The sequence below is a fragment of the Lepidochelys kempii genome, chromosome 3 (assembly GCF_965140265.1).
Source record: "Lepidochelys kempii isolate rLepKem1 chromosome 3, rLepKem1.hap2, whole genome shotgun sequence".
NCBI lineage: Eukaryota > Metazoa > Chordata > Testudines > Cheloniidae > Lepidochelys > Lepidochelys kempii.
In genome coordinates, this window is record NC_133258.1 from 31,615,988 (window position 1) to 31,639,963 (window position 23,976).

The 23,976-nt window shown below is 43.6% G+C and overlaps 1 long non-coding RNA gene across 2 annotated transcripts in view; it reads right to left on the minus strand.

The window, feature by feature from the left end:
• Positions 1 to 23,976, minus strand: part of LOC140908602 (uncharacterized) — a 140,040-nt gene that overhangs the window by 87,216 nt on the left and 28,848 nt on the right. For both annotated transcript variants that reach the window (XR_012157928.1, XR_012157927.1), the window contains exons 2-3: positions 23,151 to 23,222; positions 1,460 to 1,595 (exon numbers count right to left, since the gene is read on the minus strand). This is a non-coding gene — a long non-coding RNA (uncharacterized lncRNA). The remainder of the gene's footprint in view (positions 1 to 1,459; positions 1,596 to 23,150; positions 23,223 to 23,976) is intronic.

Consider the following 23,976-nt stretch of genomic DNA (forward strand, 5'->3'; position numbering starts at 1 on the left):
CACCTCGTCCCTGCCCCTATTCCAATCCCTTCCCCAAATCCCTGCCCCTGCCTGCCTCTTCTCCGCCTCCTCCCCTGAGTCTATGGCTCCCCGCTCCTCCCGCCTCCCTCTTGGAAAGTGCTAAGTGCCGCCAAACAGCTGTTTTGCAGCAGGAAGCACCTGGAGGTAGGCAGAGGAGTGGGAACACGGCGTGCTGTGGGGGAGGGAGGGCAGGTGAGGGGAGCTTGGCGGCAGCAGGAAATAACTCCAGGGGGTGGGGAGCTTGGTGGGCCGCAGCAAATAACTCCATGGGCTGCATGCAGCCCTGGGGGCCGCGTGTTTGAGACCCGTGGTCTAACCCAACAGAGCCTCTTCATAGGACCAGAAGCTTCAGAGTCCCTACTGGGGGTACCCAAAGATCTGTCTTTTCTGTCACAGTGCTTTGAATGGGTACTGTAAAGTTTAATTCATGTTTGCCAAGTAGTGATTCTGGGGTGAAAAGAATCACACAACTGTCGTTAATAGGAAACAGGTTCAGAATTCTGGACAGAAATGTAGATTTGAGGGGCAATAAAAACAAACACATAAGCATTAGCAATCCCCACTACATCCGGGACTCTGTTTTTCCCCAGCCCCATCTTCCTTGCTTCTTAAAACAAATTCCATTACTTTCTTAAGTACCAATAAGACATGACAGGCAGTGTATTTCTGGGGGATTATTGCACTTCTTGTATAGTTGAAAGCCTTCGGTTTTGTTTTACAGTTTACCAAAGGCATGCAATAATCCCCCAACAATGCATTGCCGGTCATGTTTTATTGCTTAATTAAGTGAACAGGGTGAGCTCACTAGCACTATAATTAAAATTCATTACCCGTGGCCTGCTCAACTTTAGCAATAAATCCTTTAGTATATTATTTTGATTTCAGTGTCCCAACTCTCTGCTTTTCAAACGTTAACTCTTACGGTTGCAGGTCAACAACAACATATTACAGAACATATAATTGTAAATCTTAGTGCTATTTCACAGCCAATAGTCACTATACAGAGCCCACCAGTGTGGTATCTGAAAAAACATCTATGCTCTTACTTATATGCATAAAAGAGCCATGACTCCATACTGGTGATTTCTGATCCATCATGACCTGACAGCATCTTGGTGATTGGCATGTCTCTAGGCCAATCAGAAAGGTCAGACCTGGTTTCAGCATTTGATATTGCTAACACCACACTTTATGGTAACCCTAAAGCTGCAATTTGGACTGAGGAAACTCACTGTTCAAGAATGAGAAATGAACACATGCAAGGACAAACCCCAGCAAAACCCCAAACCTTTAAAATATGTTCACGGATGTATTATTGACCAGATACATATAAATAAAATATGTGTGAACAGTGTCAAGAGCTGTTGAGACTCCTAGATGAGAAAATCTTAGCAAGATCCTAACAACTTTGCCACTAAGCTTCCCTCTTTTAGCTCACCTGTTGGGCCTGCTGTCTAAAGCCACAAAGTACCTAGCTGTTGTCTCCAGTGGTGACTGTATCACACCTACTGCAAGGTCATTTGAAGGGCAGAGGACTCTCAAGCTGAAGGTCTTGGCTGGTGAGTACAGTGGCTCTAGAGAAGAGAGAAAATGTTCAGTGTCTGAATGCAGTTTATACATATTATTTAAAACCAAAAGATTTTTATTTAAAATTCAGCATAAGGGATACCATAACATCATGAAAAGATAGAAGCTCTAATTAATTAGCCATCATTACTCTGTTAGTTAGATGATAGTGTTATCTGCATCTTATTTTTGTTTAAGTACTATACACTCCTATTACCAGGGACCATAACATATTAACATTTTCACTACTGTTAGAGCATCCATTTGAGTAGGCAGAACAATATATCTATTAGAAGTAATCAATGCATTTCCTTAATGTACTGGAGCAGCATAAAAGCTGTTCAAGAACATTCAACTTTGCACAAAATCTTTCTTGGGCACTATTCTTTCTGATGATCTATATTTTACTCCGATTTTATTTGCACAATAATAAACCTCCCCATAATTGAAAGATTTTTCACAAGTTATTTACATTTTAATGAAACATGATTATTGATCACATATTTGTTAATTGACTTTGAAAATATTACATGGAACAATGATACACAAGCACAAGGACCTGGAGTATATAACCTGGGAAAACACAAGAAGCTTCATGGAAAAAAAATAATCAAGGCAGGATTTGAAAGAGGAGAAGGAAGGATATTACTGCACAGGATATAATAGCAAGGCAGAACATGAATGAATGAGTACTAGGGAAAAATCATGTGTTGACAGGAGGTCAACTAGATCAGTGGTTTTCAAACTTTTTTTCTGCTGACCCATTGAATAGAATTGTTGATGCCCGTGACCCAAAGGAGCTGGGGATGAGGGGTTTCGGGGGGGAAAGGGGCTCAGGGCTGGGGCAGAGGGTGGGGTGCAGGAGGGAGTCAAGGCTCTGGATTGGGGGTGCAGGATCCAGGGTAGGTCCAGGGATGAGGGGTTTGGTGTGCAGGAGGGGGCTTCATGTTTGGGGAGGGGGCTCAGGGCTGGGACACGGGTTTGGGGTGTGGGAGGGGGTCACAGCTCTGGGCTGGGGGTGGGGGCTTGGGGGTGGGGCTGGGGATGAGGGGTTTGGGGTACAGAAAGTGGCCAGCAGGTCTGGCTCCTAGGCGGAGGCGTGCAAGACTAAAGCCCGGAGCCCAGAGGTGAAAGTGGGCCGGTACAGGTCAGCACAGCATACCAGTAAGAAGTGGCTGCCCGTACTGGCCCGTACACAGCCAATGTTAAAGCGCTGCCATGGGGGGTGGGGTAAAAGGGGCAGCTGCACCAGAGCCCAGTGATTGAAAAGGGCCTGGGGCTCCCGGCTGCCGTTGCTACCGCAGCAGCAGCCAGAGCCCCGGGCCCTTTAAATTGCCACCGCAGCCCTGGGTGGTGCAGGTCAGGCAGTGCTGAAGGGCTGGCTGGGGGAGGCTGACACCCAGCCCTGTCCATTCCACCCAAGCACCTGCCCCTTCTGCCCGAGTCCCTACCCCTTCCGCTTAACATTGTTTCGCTTAAAGTCGCATTTTTCAGGAACATAATGTTAAGCAAGGAGTTACTGTAGAAAAAATCCAAGTTAGAAAAATAACAGTTCAGTCATAAGTCAAAAAAGCCATGTGAAAAAGGTTAATTGGTCAAGTCAGACAATTCAGAACTGCCATGTGTCAGCTTAATCCTTGGGAAGCTTATGTGCATAACTTCTAATGTTGTTTGAAGTTAGTAACTTTTATAAATATTTTGTGCACTAATGGAAGGGTTAATCCCAAACTTTATGTCTTTGTATAGTTTCATATCGTGTATATAGCTTTAGCCATAGGTGACTCAAAGAAACACTAATTTCAGACTGTCCTTATCTCTGTTCCAAATCTGTTGCAATTTCACTTTGTACACCAATGTCTTGATTACATTATTTCAGTTAATTACAACAACATTATTTAGACTGACAATCTTTGTATCACTTGACAAGTGCTTGGAGTACACAAAGAATCTACTATAAAATATTAGTTTTAGGTCCTGAGCAACACAAACTCAAAGAATGTGCTTGGAAAACTACTAAGATATGACTGAGATACAAAAAAATAATTTTATATCTTTGTCCACTGGATTTTATCATGTTAGAACATAAGAATGGCCATACTGGGTCAGACCAAAGGTCCTTCTAGCCCAGTATCCTGTCTTCTGATAGTGGCCAATGCCAGGTGCCTGAGAGGGAATGAACAGAATAGGTCATCATCAAGTGATCCATCCCCTGTTGCCCATTCTCAGCTTCTGGCAAACAGAGACTAGGGACACCATCCCTGCTCATCCTAACTAATAGCCATTGATGGACCTATCCTCCATGAACTTATCTAGTTCTTTTTTTTAACCCTGTTATAGTCTTGGCCTTCACAACATCCTCTGGCAAGGAGTTCCACAGGTTGACTGTGCGTTGTGTGAAAAAATACTTCCTTTTGTTTGTTTTAAACCTGCTCCCTATTAATTTCATTTGGTTGCCCCTAGTTTTTATGTTATGAGAAGGAGTAAATAACACTTCCTTATTTACTTTCTCCACACCAGTCATGATTTTATAGACCTCTATCATATCCCCCCTTAGTCGTCTCTTTCCCAAGCTGAGAAGTCCCAGTCTTATTAATCTCTCCTCATAGGGCAGCCATTCCATATTTCTGGAAAAGAATTAATTTAATCAATCACTTAATTTAATTAATCAATTGATTTAATTATATATAATTAAATTAATCAGTTAACACCAATTACCCCCTGTAGAGAACATCAGTTGTCATAACATAGAACACTCACAATCTTGGGCCTTATCTATCTACACAGATGTATCATAATGACTGGAATTGGAGGGGCTGTTAGTGAGGGGACACCAAGGGAACAAGAATGTGGGGAGTCAGGCTGGAGGCAACTCAGTGACATGGACAGAGCAATGCACAGGGTTTAATAAAGTTTCATTTGTTCAACTTGACCTGCATTTTAGCTTCACTCTTTGCAAATGAGCTGTGGTGGCAGCATGTGAGCTGTAAATTCTCTGTAGTGCAGCAGCTGGCAGCATGAGCCATGGAACTTGGTCTGAAGCCCCTTGGAACGCTGGATTTTTACAGACACAAACCTAGCCCAGTGATAGACCCAGTGGAAGGAGGAGCTGTAGCTGTACATAGACCTGGCCATGCAGGAGAACGATAACAGCTGGAAAGTAAAAATATTATTTTACCTTACTGGGGACAAGGCAGAGAGATCTGCACTACTCTGAAGCACACTGCTGCCTCAAGCCTTACTGCAGTCCTAGGAGCCCTGGGAACCTATTGCTCCCCAAACCAGAAGAAAACTGCAATTCTGAGGACTTGACAGACCCCCTAATTTGGGACAGGGCAACACTGGGGATAGCACCTGTGGGAGCAACTGATCCAGGAAGGTGATCTCACATTAAATAGATGCTTAGACATGTGTATGCAGTAGAAACCTTAAGAGAAAGGATGAAAGCCAGAAGAGGCACAACACACCCAGAAGTGCACAACAAAGGAGAACAAATGGAGAAAATATGACCAAGGTTCCATATCCCTAGTGAGAGGCATTTACTGTGGGAAACAGTTTGGGGGGGGGGGGAGGGAAGTGTCCTGCAGTAGGACAGCACTGCAAGGAATGTGGCACTTTGAACCTTTCTGGGACCTTCTTCAGCTCTTGCACACACTGCTAAAATGGTTCAGTCAGGCTTGTATAAAAGGGGGAAGGCTCATCAGACAGCTGCGATGACATCACAACTCCCACCTTGAGTCTGTGAGCATATCAGGTCCAGGCTGTTGAGACAGGAGACAATATAAGGGACAATATCTCTGTGTATGCAACAACGTTAATGGGGAAATGCCCTGTGTTATTTCAGGTGGATCCTTCTGCAAAATGATTCCTCAGGGTGAATTGGACTCTAACATGCCCATTACAAACAGCAGGTGCAATGTACAATGAAAGCATAATGCAGCCCATAGGAAAATGTGACCTCAGAAACCAACACAAAAAATAACAGATGGCACAAACTGAAGTTTGTTGTGGTGGATGGTAAGCACAATCCCCTTATGAGGAATACAGCCACACAAGCCATGGATCTGATCAGTGTGCAGTGTCAGAATTTAATAGCTGCAGTACAAGGAGTAAAACGGGGGGAAGTCCCATGGACAATAAAGACAACTTTAAAAGAGTGTGGGGATATTTTCAAAGGTGATAGGTGCCTTGAAGGAAAGGCTGGAAATGAAAGTCCACCCCCACAGTGGAACCTATGTGCTTATCATGACAAAAAATTCCCATGGCACTACATAATCCAGTATGCAAGGAGCTTGAAAATCTGCAGACCAGAGGTATCATAGCACTTCTAGAGGCCAGTATAGCTTTGGTAAGCAGCATGGGGTGATACAGAAGACATCAGGCAAATTACACATCTACATAGACCCAAAGCCACTGAACTGGGCATTGAAAAGATGCTACTATCCACTGCCCACAATGTCTTATGTTATCAGAATCTTTAAGATCTGTGAGGTGAGGAATGAGTTTTGGCACATAAGCCTGGACAAAGACCATCACGTTGACAACCTGAGCAACACCATTTGGTCACTACAGATGGCTGCACATGCTGATGGGCATAAACCCAGCACCAGAGATGTTCCAAAGAAGACTCACCCAAGTGCTGGAAGGACTGCCTAATTGCAGTTTCAACAGCGAAGCTGATGGATATAAAAGGAAAGGACATCCAAATGTAGGCAAGGACAGCAATATGAGTAGGATGGTCAGAAGACAAAAACCAGTTACAGTAGGGGCAGAACCATATTTTCAAATTAAAGATGAGCTGATCATTAAGGATGGAATCATATTTCAAGGACAGAAAGCTGTTGCCCCCGACTCATTATGTAAGGATGTCATACAAAAAATACATGCCTCACACTTGGACATTGACAGATGTCTTAGATGTGCTCAAGATTGTGTTTAGTGGCCAGGAAAGAATACACAACTCTGCTCCTTGATATAGGGGTGTGACTCCTGCTGGTCATGTGTTAACTCCCACCAAAAAAAAGACTCTGTTGCCACATGAGCTGCTCATCCAATCATGGGAAAAGGTAGGCATGGACTTATTTACCTTCAAGAAAAAGCAGTATTTGATTACAGTGGATTACTATTTAAATTTCTTGGAGGTCGATACCCTGCCTGAAACAGCAAGCAAATAAGTAAGGCCCTCCCAAATTCCCAGCCATGAAAAACATGTCGTGGACCATGAAGTCTGGTCTTTTGTGTGCTATTACCTGTACTATACAGATTTCATGGCAGGGTATGACCAGCATTTCTCAAACTGGGAGTCCTGACCCAAAAGAGGGTTGTTGAGAGTTTGAAAGGTTATTGGGGGGGGGACGGGGATGGTCATGGTATTGCTACCCTTATTTCTGCGCTGCCTTCAGAGCTGGGTGGCCGGAGAGCGGCGGCTGTTGGCTGGATACCCAGCTCTGAAGGCAGCACCACCACCAGCAGCAGCACAGAAGTAAGGGTAGCAGTAGTGCAACCCCCCCCCCGCAATAACCTTGAGGCCCCCCAACTCGTTTTTGGGACCCCTTATAATTACAATACTGTGAAATTTCAGACTTAAATTTCTGAAATCATGAAATGTACGATTTAAAAAATCCTATGACTGTGAAATTGACCAAAATGGACCATGAATTTGGTAGGGCCCTACAAATCAGTGATTGGCAAACTGAAGGCCCACTTTGCGAGAGATGGCACTCTGGACACTGTATTCATTAACAAAAGACCCCAATTTGCCTTGTGGGAATTCAAGAAATTTGTTTGTAAATGGGAATTTGACAAACACATTTCATCCCCATCATACCCACAGAGTAATGGTAAGGTGGAATCAGCCGTGAAAACAACTAAGACTGTTTCACAAGGCTGTTTCTTCTGGTTCAGACTCCTTGTGAGCAGTTTTGGCAAACTGGCACACCACATCACACGGGTGCCAAAACAGTCCGGCATAGACACTGATGGGACAAAGGACCAAAATCTTGCTATCAATGAGGGGGAGACCTATTGCAGCCTGAAGAATAGTAACACTGCTGAGAGGAGACTGCCAACAATCAATAAGAGAGGTAGGCACTAGAGTACAACAGGTCAACCAGGGACCCAATGGCCCTGGAGACAAACACTCCTGTGAGGATCCAGCTGTTAGAGAGAGACCAGAAGGAGTGGACTAAAGGAATAGTGAGGGGTACAGTGGCAACCATGTAATATGCAGTGATTATGCAAGAGGGACTAGTGATCCAAAAGAACAGTAGACACTACATTTACAAACCAGCAGACACAACACCCAGCGAGAGCCTACAGAGATCATCACAGAACAGAGAGACAGCACTGTCTGGACACCAACTCCACAGGGAAGGAGGAGACTCCACAGAGAGATCATTTGCTAGAGTGGAGACAGATAGGTCACTTGCAATGTGGTCAACTGTTGAGGCTATGTGCTACCAACCTCTGGCTGAGGGAACATGGAGTAGGGGTCTGGGAATCAATTATTTGTTTTTAATGTTTATATTAAAAATGTGTTTATTAACTAAGGAAGATGTACATGATCAGTGGAACTGGACTCAGAGGGCAGATGTTCCCTGGAACGGCTGTTATTGATAGGACACCAGGAAAACAGGGAATGTGGGGAGATTGGCTCAAAGCATCTCATCTGCATGGATAGAACAGTGTACAGGGTTTAATAAAGTTTAACTTGTTCAACTTAATCTGCATTCAGCTTCACTCTTTGCAAATGAAACAGGGAAGTTTTTTCAGTGCATCTTTCTAGCCATCGGATCTTAATGTGCACGACACTACTATTGCTAGTACTAAAAGACCTCATAGGTCTTAGAAAATTTGCCTCCTCACACAAAGTCTCTGATAAGCACTGTTCATGAGACCTTTGGTGAACATACTACATACAAATTTTAGTATTTTCCCTGGCTGCCAATAATTCATACAGACTTGGACCCCAATTTTTGAAAGCCTTACACATATCCTTAATTTCAAACCCGTAAATAGTTCCTTTAAGCTCAATGGGACTGCTTACATGCTAGAGTTAAGCATATGAATAAATCTTTGTAGAATCAGAGCCTTGATTTGTTAACATATAAGGTTTAACTGGACTGAGAGCCAATGATCTGAAGCACCTGAATTCATTTGATTGTCCTTCCAAGTAGGTATCCAAGTGCTTCTTCAAACTGAACTTGATGGTAACATCAGGACATCTTAAGCTAGAAAACAACCATGCTTTTCCAGTAGCAGCCTCAAGGATACCACTGGAGGTAAATATACTACCAATAGAGATCCACCTTCATCATGTCTTCCCAGTCTTAAAAAAAAAACATTACAGACTACTGTTTAATGTAGGTGCTATGGTGATACAGGAATGACCGGTATTTTCTAGGGCTGTCAATTAATCGCAGTTAACTCACGCAATTAACTCAAAAAAATTAATCACGATTAAAAAAATTAATCACAGTTTTAATTGCTCTGTTAAGTAGTAGAATACCAATTGAAATTTATTAAATATTTTGGATGTTTTTATACATTTTCATATATATTGTATTCTGTGTTGTAATTGAAATCAAAGTATATATTATTTTTGATTACCAATATTTGCACTGTAAAAATGATAAAAGTGAGATATACTATTTTTCAATTCACCTCATACAAGTACTGTAGTGCAATCTCTTTTTCGTGAAAGTGCAACTCACAGATGTAGATTTTTTTTTGTTACATAACTGCACTCAAAAACAAAACAATGTAAAACTTCAGCGCCTACAAGTCCTCTCAATCCTACTTCTTGTTCAGCCAATCGCTAAGACAAAGAAGTTTGTTTAAATTTACAGGAGATAATACTGCCCTCTTCTTATTTACCAGAAAGTGAGAACAGGCATTTGCATGGCACTTTTGTAGCCGGCACTGCAAGGTATTTACATGCTAGATATGCTAAACATTCGTATGCCCCTTCATGCTTCGGTCACCATTCCAGAGGACATGCTTCCATGCTGATGACGCTCTTTAAAAAATAATGCATTAATTAAAATTTTGATTGAACACCTTGGGGGAGACTTGTATGTTCCCTGCTCTGTTTTACCTGCATTCTGCCATATATTTCATGTTATAGCAGTCTTGGATGATGACCCAGCACACGTTGTTCATTTTAAGAACACTTTCATTGCAGATTTCAGAAACGCAAAGAAGGTACAAATGTGATATTTCTAAAGATAGGTACAGCACTCGACCCAAGGTTTAAGAATCTGGAGTCCCTTCCAAAATCTGAGAGGGATGAAGTGTGGAGCATGCTTTCAGAAGTCTTAAAAGAGCAACACTCTGATGCAGAAACTACAGAACCCGAACCACCAAAAAAGAAAAATCAACCTTTTGCTGGTGGCATCTGACTCAAATAATGAAAAGGAACATGTGTCAGTCCACACCACTTTGGATTGTTATCGAGCAGAATCCGTCATCAGAATGGATGCATGTCCCCTGGAATGGTGGTTCTCACTTTCTGGGGATGTAAACAAATGCCTGTTCTCACTTTCTGGTGATGTAAACAAGAAGCGGGCAGCATTATCTCCTGCAAATGTAACTAAACTTGTTTATCCGAGTGATTGCCTGAACAAGAAGAAGGATTGAGTGGACTGGCAGGCTCTAAAATTTTACATTGTTTTATTTTTGAATGCAGTTTTTTGTACATAATTCTACATTTGTAAGTTCAACTTTCATGATGAAGAGACTGTACTACAGTACTGGTATTAGGTGAATTGAAAAATACTATTTCTTCTGGTTTTTTTACTGTGCAAATACTTGTAATCAAAAATAAATATAAAATGAGTACTGTATACTTTGTGTTCTGTGTTGTAATTGAAATCAATATATTTGAAAATGTAGAAAGAATCCAAAATATTTAAATAAATGGTATTCTATTATTAACAGGGCGATTAATCGCACTATTAATTTTTTTAATCTCACGATTAATTTTTTTAATCGCTTGACAGCCCTTGCATTTTCATTCTGTTCATTTTTAGGGTCTCTTATCTGTATCCTACTCAGCAAGTCCCCAGAAAATGTGAATGCTTCATAGGAAGGTTTCAATCCTGCTTCTATTGAAGCCAATGGTAATTCTCCTATTTATTTTGATGGGACCACAATCAAGATTTAAATATTATTAAAGAAAGTTCTAAGTAACTAGAACTACAAATTAGCTACATGACTAGAAATGGTTTTAATAGAAATTACTGGTAACAGAAACAAATTACAGTGTGAAAAATTACTGTGAAGTATGGCACCTAAGTTATTTTTCAACATTAGCTAACTTGTTTAATACCACTGGAGGACATAATTATATTAAGACAATTAATTTGAAAAAGCTGATGTCTAAGAATGCTTGAATGATCAGTATTTAATACTCTCTGCTTGTCTCTATTATTCCATTGATATCCTCTGGATATTTTTGATGATTCAAGCATTTAACATCTTCACCCTTAATAATGTATTTTATAATAATTGTACCCTTCTAAGAAGTATTTTCTCCTCTCAGTGACAGCATATATTATAGTTCGCATTAAGCCTCCCCCCTCACCCCCCAAGAGGAGTATACACACTAACAATGTGCTTAACTTTATGTTTGAATAATCCCATTAAAATCAAAAAGTTAGGTTCTAATCCTACAAACACACAAATGTTTAAAAGTGAATTATGGTGCCTGCTGGTCATATTATAATATTAATTGCAGTTATATAACACTTGCATAACACCTCTAAGATATGGCCTTTCCTATCCATCCACACAGCTAAAACCCATTCAAGCTTTAATCATCTCCTGGTTGGATTACTGCAACATTCTTCCTTCTGGCCTTGACAAATGCCATCTTGTCTCACTCACATCCATTCTGAATACTTCTTCTGCTAAGATAATTTTCCCAACCTGTTGCTTTCCACGTTACCCCTCTCTTTGAATCCCTCCACTGAATCCCCCTGCTCTATTGCATCAAACACAAACTGCTTGCCTTCCCTTTCATGGCCCTTCATACCCAATTCCCATCCTACCGATCATCTCTCATTCACTATCGAGCTGATTGGCTCACGATGCCGGACTCTACCACCCACTCATTAAATTTTCAGACACTTTCATGCTTTCTCCCATGCTGCCCACATGTTCAGTAGCGGCTCCTTGTAAACATCCACAAAGCTACCTCATTATACTCCTCCAAATAGCTCCTCAAAGCTCTTCTTTGCCATGTTGCCTACAAAAGCTTGACAATAGTTAGGCTGCTTATGTGCAGAGATGCTGCCTGGCATGCTGACCAATACTGTCTCATTGTTTACTTGTACTCCCCCATCTGTTGTCTCTTGTTTTATACTTAGATTGTATGCCCCTGGGGGCAGGGACCATCTTTTTGCTTTGTGTTTGTACAGCAGAATCAGGTCCAACCTGTGTTCCATGACTAATGCCCCTAGGTGCTACAAAAATACAAATAATAAATGATAATATCTGTCACCTAAGAATCTCCAAGCACTTTATAAATATTAACTATCTAAATCAGGGGTCTCAAACATGCAGCCAGCGGAGCTATTTGCTGCATCCCACCAAGCTCCCCATGCCCCTCCCCCCGTTATTTCCTATGGCCGCCAAGCTCCCCTCCCCCACCATCCCCCTGAGCGCCTTGTCCCCGCTCCTCTACCTACCTCCAGGCGCTTCCCGCTGCCAAACAGCTGTTTGGCGGCACTTAGCAGTTTCCAGGAGGGAGGGGGGAGGAGGGGAAGCCACGTGCTCAGGGGAGGAGGCGGAGAAGAGGCAGGGCAGGAGCGGGGATTTGGGGAAGAGGTTGGAATGGGGGCAGGAAAGGGGTGGGAAAAGGCAGGGCATGGGCGGGGCTTCATGGAAGGGGTGGTGTGGGGGCACGGCCAGAGGCAGCGCGGCGGGGCAGTGTCAGTGATGTGGCCCTCAGGCCAATGTATTAGTCTTCATGCGGCCCTCCTGGTAATTTGAGTTTGAGATCCCTGATCTAAATGGTCATTCATGCTCCTATTGAAGTCTCCAACTGACTTCAATGAGAGCAGGAACAAGCCCTAAGCTTTGTAATACCTTTAAAGTAGGTAAGGAAGTTGTATTCATTTTAGAGACTGACTTGTTCAAGGTCACACCATGAATAGGAAGCAAAGCTATGAACAGAACCCAGTAGTTCTGACTGAGTGCCTTCCCTGAACCCCAAGACTATATTTCCATGGAAGTAAGTGTAACTTAACATTAGGGCCATGAAATAAACCAGAAAGAAGCAGCTGCTCAGAAAGACATACACTAGCACTGCTCCAGTATGTGACTTTTTCCATCTCTCCAAAAATAACAAACAAAACTGGCTGGCCTTCTTGGGATACTCTTCTCAACTGGCTACAATTGTCCTTCAAGTAGCACTCACAGTGAGGGTGCTATATCTCCCTTTCTCTCTGAAATCTATTTTATTTATTGGCTTTTTCACTTATCGCTTTTAAACTTGCAAACATGTTTTTATGATTCATTTTGAGAGTTGGAAAGAGCTTGTGTATGTGTGTTGTGTAGGGGAAAATATTAGAATCCAGTATTAGAATAGTCTCTAGTAAAGGTATCTGGCTGCTTTTTAAAAGGAAACTCTTAATGGAACTAATCCATTGACTAAGCTTTGTAATTTCATAGTGGCCTTCTCCTCTTCCTCACACTGGAGTGGTTAAATTGTGGCATTAATTATTGCTGCTGCTGCTGCTGCTGCTGGTGATGGTGAGGTAGCTATGAATTATTATTTAAAACCCTATGAATCATGCTTATAATGGAATAATGTTTTAATCAGTCCAGGGGACAACTGCAGGGCATTGGCAACGAAAGAGGAAAACACAATAATAAGGATAATTTAAAAGGTTAAAATGTAGAAATAGCTTTGTGAGAGCATGCTGGAAGCTCTGTTGTGCTACTCCATGCAAAGTTAACAACACAATTCGAATATGTACTTTTAACTCAAGAAATCTCAAGATAAAAATCTAGAAAGAAGAAGTGTAGTCTCATGATTAGGGATTCACATATTATTCAGGTTCCTATTCCCAGCCCTAGCACTCACTTGCTACGTAACGCTTTCTGTGCTTCAGTTTCCTAATCTTTAAAACAGAGACAATATTACTTTGAGCAGGTGCCTATCCCACCCTGCTCTACAGCATAGTCCAATCAATATAACTCACTCCTTCTTGATCTTTTACTTTATTAACAATAAAATGAATTACAATTAAATAAAACAGTAGAGGTAAGGTAAAGGTCAGCTCAGAAATTCTACGCAGTATTTATACATTTCCTACCTCTCAATTTAGTCACTCTTAATGCACACCTCAATCACTCCTAGCCCCAGAGTGTCACTCCCCTCTTCTTTAATCCTAGGTAGGGTAATGAGCCAACTGCCTTGGCAAATAAACATAAATCACTTAACTATTTCACTAGGAATCAACACCTGCCAATGGGGCTATTTCATGCAAACAGTGCCAGCCTAAACAGTACTGTAACTCCTCACTTAAAGTCGTCCTGGTTAAAGTTGTTTCATTGATCAATTAGAGAACATGCTTGTTTAAAGTTGTGCAATGCTCCCTTATAACATTGTTTGGCAGCCGCCTGCTTTGTCCACTGGTTGCAGAAAGAGCAGCCATTGGAGGGAGCTGGTGGGGACTTAGAACCAGGGTGGACCGGCAGTCTCCCTTATCAGCTACCTGCTCCCCTAAGTTTTCTGTGCGGCAGCCACCCAGCAGGCTATCAATTGTCAGCAGTTCAGCTGTCCCTCCCTGTAGCCAGACAGCCAGCCCCCACCCCCTCAGACCAGCATTGCTGGAAACACAGGAGGAAGCAGGAATAGGGCACTTAACATATATTCCAGCACAGCCTTTGATGCTGTGAAAGCACAGGTGTGCTGCTACAATGTGCCTCTGGGAACAGATACGACGATTAAGTTCACAGCAGGCAGAGGCCCTGTGACAGACATGGCTCTTAGCCCCAACTAAATAGCATGATGCACACACACCAACATCCTAGGTGGGAAAATATTTACCCTGATAAAAGAAATGTCCAGTAGTCGAAACTTATTGTTTCTCTCCTTTGCAAGTGTAAACTACTCTTGTGAAAGCTGGCGTCGCCCAGACAGACCAGCCTCAATTTGGCATAAGAAAGGAGAAAGAGAATAAAGGAGTACAGAGGTATAAGTAGGGGACCTACAGCACCATGATTTTTGAGTGCTTTTCACTATCTATCTGCTGGTCAGATAAGTGACAGCCTCCCAAGGCTTCTGCAGCTAAGAGGGTCCCTACGCCTTGTCCCTTATTCGTCTTTCCGCGGAATTGAGTGACCGATCCTGGCTTGGCACCGCTGGAATCGAGAGATGCAAGGAGGGTAAGAAGCACCCACACCTGATCTCCTATCTTTAGTGTACACATATTTTGAAATAGAGCTCTATACTTTGTTTTCTTTCTTTGGGATTGTGGCTTCAGTTTTGTAACTTGTTTGTGTGTGTAACATCTCTACATTTAAATAAGTAGGCACTAGCAATTTTGTAACCACATGATTAGAATCTAGCTTAATAAATTTTGGTAACCATTTATGCATAAGCCTGACTTGTTTTCTCTGGTTTACTGTAAAGCAGCCAACACAATTAAAGAACCTCAGCCGTTTTGGCTCTAAAGCCTGGCCATTAGGTGAGAGTACTAAGAGCCTAGCGTTGAGTTGTGCCGCCTCCACGGGGCAAACTCTTGGGGCACCTGTCAGTCAATCCTGGCTGCCCGCTGCGAAGGAGCTCTGAGCTCTAGCAGTTAAAGTCACGGGTGTGGAGAGGCTCTTAGTGCTGCCATTGGGGCACCTGTCAGTCAGTATTGACTGCCCGCTGCGAAGGAGCTCTGAGCTCTAGCAGTTAAAGTCACGGGTGGTTAGGACCTTGGGGCATCCGTCAGCCTAGCCCGGGCTGCCTGCCGCGAAGGGACAGTGCGTCCTAGCGGTTAAAGTCACGGATGGTATAAACGGGCATAGCTGGCACCTCACCAAACATCCTTGGCCGTCGGCTAACAGAAATTGGCGTCACGAACAGGATTGTGATATAGGCTGCACTACAGTAACACAATGAAACCAGTCATGATAAACACCACAGAATTCCCTGAGCTAGAGAAAAGTTTGACCCAAGAGGGATGGGGAAATCCTCTGTGGAGCAAAGAACTGCTGGAGAAATATTGGGGAAAACCAGCAGAGATCTGGCAGCATTTCTGTAACTGGAGAACTGCCTGCAAGATGAAGAAAGGGAAAGGAAAAGGTGCTTGTATATGGCTGCTTACTAACGTTTGGCAAGCTGCCTGTAAGGATTATCATGGTCTGGCAATAGAATTTAATAGGCTACAACAGGAAAGGGACACACTGCGCAAGGAATGCCAGAATTTAGATACCAGAGTAAGAATACTGAATAGGGATATGGAACATCTTCAGAAAAGATTACTTCCCTTAATTGAGAAAGAAGGGATAGAACGAAGGGAAAAGCTGGAGACTAAAACACGCAGTATCAACCGGGCTAAAGTTGAGACTGCTCTCTGGCTAGACCCTGAGGAATGGGATGGAGACATTTGGGATTCAGCAAATGAGTCCCCCTCCTCTGAGGAGGAAGGTCCCTCTGTAAAATTAAGACCAGCTATCACACATCACAAATCAGAAGAACATGAGGAAAATTTGAGTGGGGCAGAGCTGGATGAAGAAGGGGATGACAATTATCCATCCACCTCTTCAAAAACAAAGAAGGGAGGTAAAAAGGGAAAAGAGAGTAAAGCTCCAACACACTTTACCAAAATTACCACCCGCCAATATACTCCCATGGAGTTAAAAACAATCCAGGGAGATTTTGCTAAAAAGCCTGAGGAAGGTATAATAGAGTGGCTGGTCCGCCTCTGGGACACTGGGGGTGGACATATACGCCTGACAGCCCAAGAAACTGAGCGCCTTAACTTAGGTGCAGGAATATTCCTGGAACACTCAGAGGGGAACACCCCTAAAACACTTTGGTCTCTGGCTTGTCGATGGGCAAGAGGAATTTACCCAGCAGACCGAGATGAACCCACAGTAATGCACTGGACCAACATAGATGAGGTAAAAACAGCTCTATTAACTGTGGCTGTCATTAGCATGCTTGGCCAAAACCCTCAAGAGTTAGCCTATGAAAGCCCATGGGAGGGTCAGGTAGATGTAGATGATCTCAGACCCCTGCTTAAGGGAGTTCCGAGTAACCACAGGGCTATGGCACTGTCCCTTAGATCAGAAGCTGCAGCACATAACAGTACCTTTCGGGCACTGCTAAACCTTCTGGTGTCATACTTTAGAGAATTCGGAGACATCAGAGCACTGACAGGCAAAGCTAAGATGCGTTCCCTTCAGGGAAACAAGGGGGCACCATCTAAAGGACATAAAAACAAGCGAGAGCCAACCCAGGAGGAAAAGGAGCTTAGAGCCAAGTTGTGGAGACAATGTCTGGCTTTAGGTTATCCCAGAGATGTGATAAATGGACTGCCCACAGAGCGGCTAAAATTATTAACCACCTTTAAAAGAGCTGACTGGGAGACAACTAATGCTACTCCCGGTGCACCTCTGCAGCTCTCTCCTCTTTCCCCACCTGCAGACACCCGGTATACTCCATTGCTGCAGCAACTGCAAGAGTTACCAGAGCAGGGAAACTAGCTTGCGGGGGTCAATCTCCTCTCCTAATAAACCAGCTTAAATCCAAAGAGGAGAAAACAACAGCAAAAGACCCCCGGATACATGTAACTGTAAATGACAAACACATTATTCCTTTCTTAATAAACACAGGGGCTCAAATGTCCATGATTAAGCGAGAAAGTTTTCAGGGCTCGCCACCTACTGGCGGAAAACAGGTACTTGTTACAGGGGTAAATGGCAGTACCATAACTTACCCATTAGTTAAGATAAAACTGGATATCCCCTTGCAACCCCACCATCAGCCCCGAAAATATGAGGTGATTTTGGGCAATGCCAACATACTGGGCATGGACGTTTTAAGAGGAAAGAAGGGAAGGATTAATGGGGAAAGATGGGCTTTTGGAGTCAGTTCTGTTCCTCATGCCACCCACCTGGAAGAGGAAAGCCCTCCCCACTATTCTGTAAACTTACTTAGCAGCGCGCCTGCTCTCCCGCCCTCAACAGTAACAAACACAAAGCAGTATAATGTCCCAGCTGAGGCCATAAGCCCTGTTACTGACCTGATCAAAGATTTGGAACAGCGAGGAATTTTAATTCGTACCCACTCTCGCTTTAATTCTCCTGTGTGGCCCATCAAGAAACCAAATGGCAAATGGAGACTTACTATAGACTATAGGAAGCTAAACAGTAACACTGGACCATTAACTGCAGCAGTCCCTAGCATAACAGATATTGTAAACACCATACAAACCTGGGATAAACCCTGGCTAGCAGTATTAGATGTAAAGGACATGTTCTTCATGGTCCCTTTGCAACCAGCTGACCAGGAAAGATTTGCTTTTACTTGGAAAGGTGTACAATACACTTTTACCCGAATGCCACAAGGGTTTAAACACTCACCCACTATTTGCCATGGGGCACTGGCAAAGGTCCTAGATGACCTTATCCTGCCACCCAATGTACAAACTGTGCAATACATTGATGACATCTTAATAGGTGGGAAAACCTCAGAAGAGGTACAGGAGGCTATGAATCAAATCAAAGGAGCACTAGAAGCCCTTAATTTAGAGTTACCAGCTGAGAAATGCCAAGGTCCCTCCCAAGAGATAAAATTCTTAGGTACTGTATGGATGGGAGGTAGGAGGTCTGTGCCTAATGATACTGTGCAAGAGCTAAATCAGGCACCCTCCCCTGAAAGTAAAGATCAATTGAGACAGATTTTGGGAACCCTGGGGTTTTGGAGAAAACATGTACCTGGCTTTGCCATTATCGCCAGACCATTGTACAATTTGTTAAAGAAAAGTGCTGCCTGGGAATGGGCTCCTGCCCATGAGGAAGCCCTCAGGCAACTGATAGGGGAGATACACACCTATCAGGCTCTGGGTCCCATACATCCTGAAGCCCCATTCCATTTGTACCTAACTGTGGGAGCCACTGGAATGTCTTATGCTCTCTGGCAAGACAGTGACACTGCTCCCAGACGACCAATTCAGTTTGGTTCCACGTCATGGCAAGGGTCACAGGCTAACTACACACCTTATGAGAAGGTGCTTCTGGCAGCTTACACAGCCTTGAGAGAAACTGAGGAATTAACTCAGGATAAGGACATCACAATTCACACTCCTCTTCCAATCATTAAACCTATATTGGAAGGGAAAGAGTTACCACCTGGTGTAGCACAAAAGATGACTATCCAAAGATGGGCACTTTACATACACCACAGGGTAAGGAGTGCAGACACTGCACAAAACCCCACTATGATTCAGGAATCCCTATGGAAAGTAGGAATGCCTGATGAATACCGCCTACCTCCACAGCAGTCTCCCATTAAGGATGCTGCCCCATTTGATCCTTCTAAGCCTGAGGGAGTATGGTTCACTGATGGCAGTGCCAGGCTGGTCAAAGGAAAATGGAAGGGAAAAGCTGCAGCAGTGCCTGCAGACACCTCTGCAGCACCCCTAACTGCTGGAATTGATGGGTCAGCACAACTTGCAGAATTAGCTGCAATTAAACTGGCCTGTGAAGCAGGAGCCACCGCAATATATACGGACTCCTATGCGGTATGGGCAGGTGCCACTCAGTGGATCACTAACTGGAAAAATAACCACTGGGAAATAGGAGGTAAACCAGTCTGGGGACTGGAATACTGGAAGTGGTTATATCAGCATGCCCTGCAACAACCCCTGGCTATAGGACATGTCTCAGCTCATCAGAGGAATAATACCCCAGCTGCACAGTTAAACAATTTAGCCGATGCAGCTGCCCAGCTCTTTACCACACAAGTAGAATGGGAACGCTTATATTCATGGTTACATGATAATTTAGGACACACAGGAAGTGATGAGTTAGTGCGGCAAGCACATATCAGGGGGTGGCCTATCACCCACAGACAGGCTAGAGACCTGGTGCAAGCCTGCGCTATTTGTGCTGAGACTAGAAAACATATAGCAGAAGGACAAAGGTTTGCCAGGCTAAGAGATGGAAAAACACTATGGGCAACCTGGCAGGTCGACTATGTCGGACCACTGCCCACTACAAGGCAGAGGTGGAAATACATCTTGACTGGGGTAGAAATTGTTTCAGGGATTGGTTTTGCATATCCAACCCGATTGGCAACAGGGTTGTCCACAGTTATGGGACTAAACCGCTTAACAGCAATTGTCCCAATGCCTCAAGAAATCCAATCAGATAATGGTTCGCATTTTAAGAATAAACTTGTAAGGGAATGGACCCTTAACCATGGAGTCCAATGGAACTTCCACCTTCTATATCGACCTCAATCTAATGGCATGGTCGAGCGCTGGAATGGGTTGCTAAAGAATCACTTGAAGCCTACTGATGGCACATGGGGAGACAGACTGGACGAAGTGGTGCAGAGATTAAACAACAGACAGACTCCTACAGGAAGTCCAATCAGCAGGGGATTCTTCCCTACAGGGAAAGCTATCTCCCCTGCCAGAACACCACTGCACAGTTCCAAGTATGCTCCCGGAGATACTGTTGTGATTAAACATCCAGCCCTGGGAACCTTTACCTGCGTTTTGCACGCCTATAAAGAGAAAGGTGTATGGAGTGCCTTAAATGCTGATACAAGGCTAATAACCATTACAGAGGCTTGGATCGCATCCAAGACCGGCTGACCATGTGATTTATTGCAGGAATGGTCCCATGGTTCCGAGCAACCTGCCAGCTAACCTGTCAGCAAAATGGACCATGCAGCAGACCTGTTTGATCACTAGAGACTACTATGGACTGTTGATATATTTGCCATTACTTATAATAGCAGGTGTAATTTTTGCTTTTGGTTTTAAAATAAGTTTTTTTAGCTAGAACACGACCCACCAGAGATATGTTCCTGCAAGCCCTCATGATCCTTCTGTTGGCTCCAGTCACCTTGGCAATACCAGAACATCCTCTTCGGGGAGCAATCCAAACCATCGCCTCAGCTGCTGGTGCTACAAATTGCTGGATGTGCACCTTGCTAGATTCAACCAATGGACTGGGAATTGAATTTGTACCACTACATGCAGTGGCTGAGAATGGACAAACCTCATGGATGCAATGGTTAGCTCAACACTTGGGATTCTCCCTCTCCCCGTTTTTACATTCGGTTGTGAATACTGTTTTAACCATTTTAATTATTGTAATTGTTTTTTGTGTAACTTTATGTATTATGAAGCGTTTGATTCAAACTGCTCTTTCCTCCACACAAATCAGATACCTAGAGCTAAAAAGGGATCCTACCCAATTCCGCGAACCCTCATCCTCTAATTTGGTTGTTGGGTATTTCTAGATTTCCCCAAGGAGGGCAAGAGGTGCTGGCATCACCGCCACCTTGCAATCTGGGATGTAGTGTGGTGCATCAGGGGGTGGAATGTAGTCAGACAGACAGCCCCCCCCACTCAGACCAGCATTGCTGGAAACACAGGAGGAAGCAGGAATAGGGCACTTAACATATATTCCAGCACAGCCTTTGAAGCTGTGAAAGCACAGGTGTGCTGCTACAATGTGCCTCTGGGAACAGATACGACGATTAAGCTCACAGCAGGCAGAGGCCCTGTGACAGACATGGCTCTTAGCCCCAACTAAATAGCATGATGCACACACACCAACATCCTAGGTGGGAAAATATTTACCCTGATAAAAGAAATGTCCAGTAGTCGAAACTTATTGTTTCTCTCCTTTGCAAGTGTAAACTACTCTTGTGAAAGCTGGCGTCGCCCAGACAGACCAGCCTCAATTTGGCATAAGAAAGGAGAAAGAGAATAAAGGAGTACAGAGGTATAAGTAGGGGACCTACAGCACCATGATTTTTGAGTGCTTTTCACTATCTATCTGCTGGTCAGATAAGTGACAGCCTCCCAAGGCTTCTGCAGCTAAGAGGGTCCCTACGCCTTGTCCCTTATTCGTCTTTCCGCGGAATTGAGTGACCGATCCTGGCTTGGCACCGCTGGAATCGAGAGATGCAAGGAGGGTAAGAAGCACCCACACCTGATCTCCTATCTTTAGTGTACACATATTTTGAAATAGAGCTCTATACTTTGTTTTCTTTCTTTGGGATTGTGGCTTCAGTTTTGTAACTTGTTTGTGTGTGTAACATCTCTACATTTAAATAAGTAGGCACTAGCAATTTTGTAACCACATGATTAGAATCTAGCTTAATAAATTTTGGTAACCATTTATGCATAAGCCTGACTTGTTTTCTCTGGTTTACTGTAAAGCAGCCAACACAATTAAAGAACCTCAGCCGTTTTGGCTCTAAAGCCTGGCCATTAGGTGAGAGTACTAAGAGCCTAGCGTTGAGTTGTGCCGCCTCCACGGGGCAAACTCTTGGGGCACCTGTCAGTCAATCCTGGCTGCCCGCTGCGAAGGAGCTCTGAGCTCTAGCAGTTAAAGTCACGGGTGTGGAGAGGCTCTTAGTGCTGCCATTGGGGCACCTGTCAGTCAGTATTGACTGCCCGCTGCGAAGGAGCTCTGAGCTCTAGCAGTTAAAGTCACGGGTGGTTAGGACCTTGGGGCATCCGTCAGCCTAGCCCGGGCTGCCCGCCGCGAAGGGACAGTGCGTCCTAGCGGTTAAAGTCACGGATGGTATAAACGGGCATAGCTGGCACCTCACCAAACATCCTTGACCATCGGCTAACACTCCCCCACTGCCATTTGCTGCTCCTGCCCCTCTGCCTTGGAGCTGCTCCCGGGAGCCTCCTGTGCGGGGTGTGGAAGGGTAAGAGGGGGGCTAATGTCAGGGTGTTCCCCTCCCCTCTGCTCCTGTCCCCCGCTTACTCCATCTCCATAGAGCCTGCGGGGGGACACACACGACAGGGCTCAGGATGGAGGGAGCTTGCTGGCAGCAGCTGCTGTCTCAACTTGCTGATCTACTTAAAAAGGCAATGTACTTAGAGTGGAGTCAGCATACTTAAAGGGGCAATGCGGATTTCTCTCTCACACATAGGGTGTGTGTCTCTGTCTGCCCATGCTATCTCCCCTCCCTCCATTCGTACTGCCTTGTAGAGTGTGAGGCTACATGAACAACGTGTTAATCCTTGAGGGCTCAGCTGAGTGCTAGTTCATCATTTAGCAGCAAGGCATTCCCGGGAAATATCCAACCCTCTTCCACCCTCTGACTCCACCACCTCAACGAAGCTTCACAATCATCATTGCTGTGTATAGTATTAAATTGTTTGTTTAAAACTTATACTGTGTGTGTGTATATATAGTCTTTTGTCTGGTGAAAAAAATTTCCCTGGAACCTAACCCACCCTATTTACATTTATTATTATGGGGAAATTGGATTTGCTTAACATCGTTTCGCTTAAACACACATTTTTCAGGCACATAACTACAACGTTTAGCAAGGAGTTACTGTACATTCACTTACTTACTTTTTTTTTGGTGTTGGGAGGCTTAGTTCGCCGATGTTTGTAAAGTGTTCTGAGGTCCTAGGGTAGAAGGAGCTGTATAAATGCAATGAATAATAATTATTATATATTTAAAGTTCAGATTAGAACCGACAAATATTTCCCATCTCACTAAATGTGAGATGAGTGACTTTTTCCCCTCTTACATCTCTTCTCACATACATGACCTATACTTGATACCTTCTGAATATATCTTTCTTATTTTCACAGCTTTTTATACAAGTATTGATAATTTGCCCTCCGACAGACTATGGACAGAAAAAAGACTGAATACATTATATGTAATATAAGTAGACTATTTTATAAAATGGTTGTAACTGACCATAAATATAATAGCTGAATCCCTCTGTATCTTTATGTATTAGTAACATATTTACTTCTGCACAATTAAAAGAGAGATTGAGATTAATATAAAATATTAATAGTCTAAAGCAATCATCATCTAATGGTCCAGTGGGAAAGTTAAGTAAATTATAAAGGCAAATATAAAAAAATGAGAATAATAATGCAAGAGATAGCCTAAAAATACAAAATATGGGAACTCCACTATCAGAGAAGTAGAAAGAATAACAGGATCTGACTATGTTACACTCTCAGACCAAGTTACTGTTTAGAACTGGAGCATTTATTAAACTTTTACCATAATCCAACACCAAACATAGCTTGCACAAGCCCACTGCTGGAAAATATTCCATAACACTGAACAAACTTTTATGACCACACCCTGTTCACCAGAGCTGTGTCCCTTTGATCTCTTTAGGGCAGTTCCAGATCTTAACAGGACAAGAAG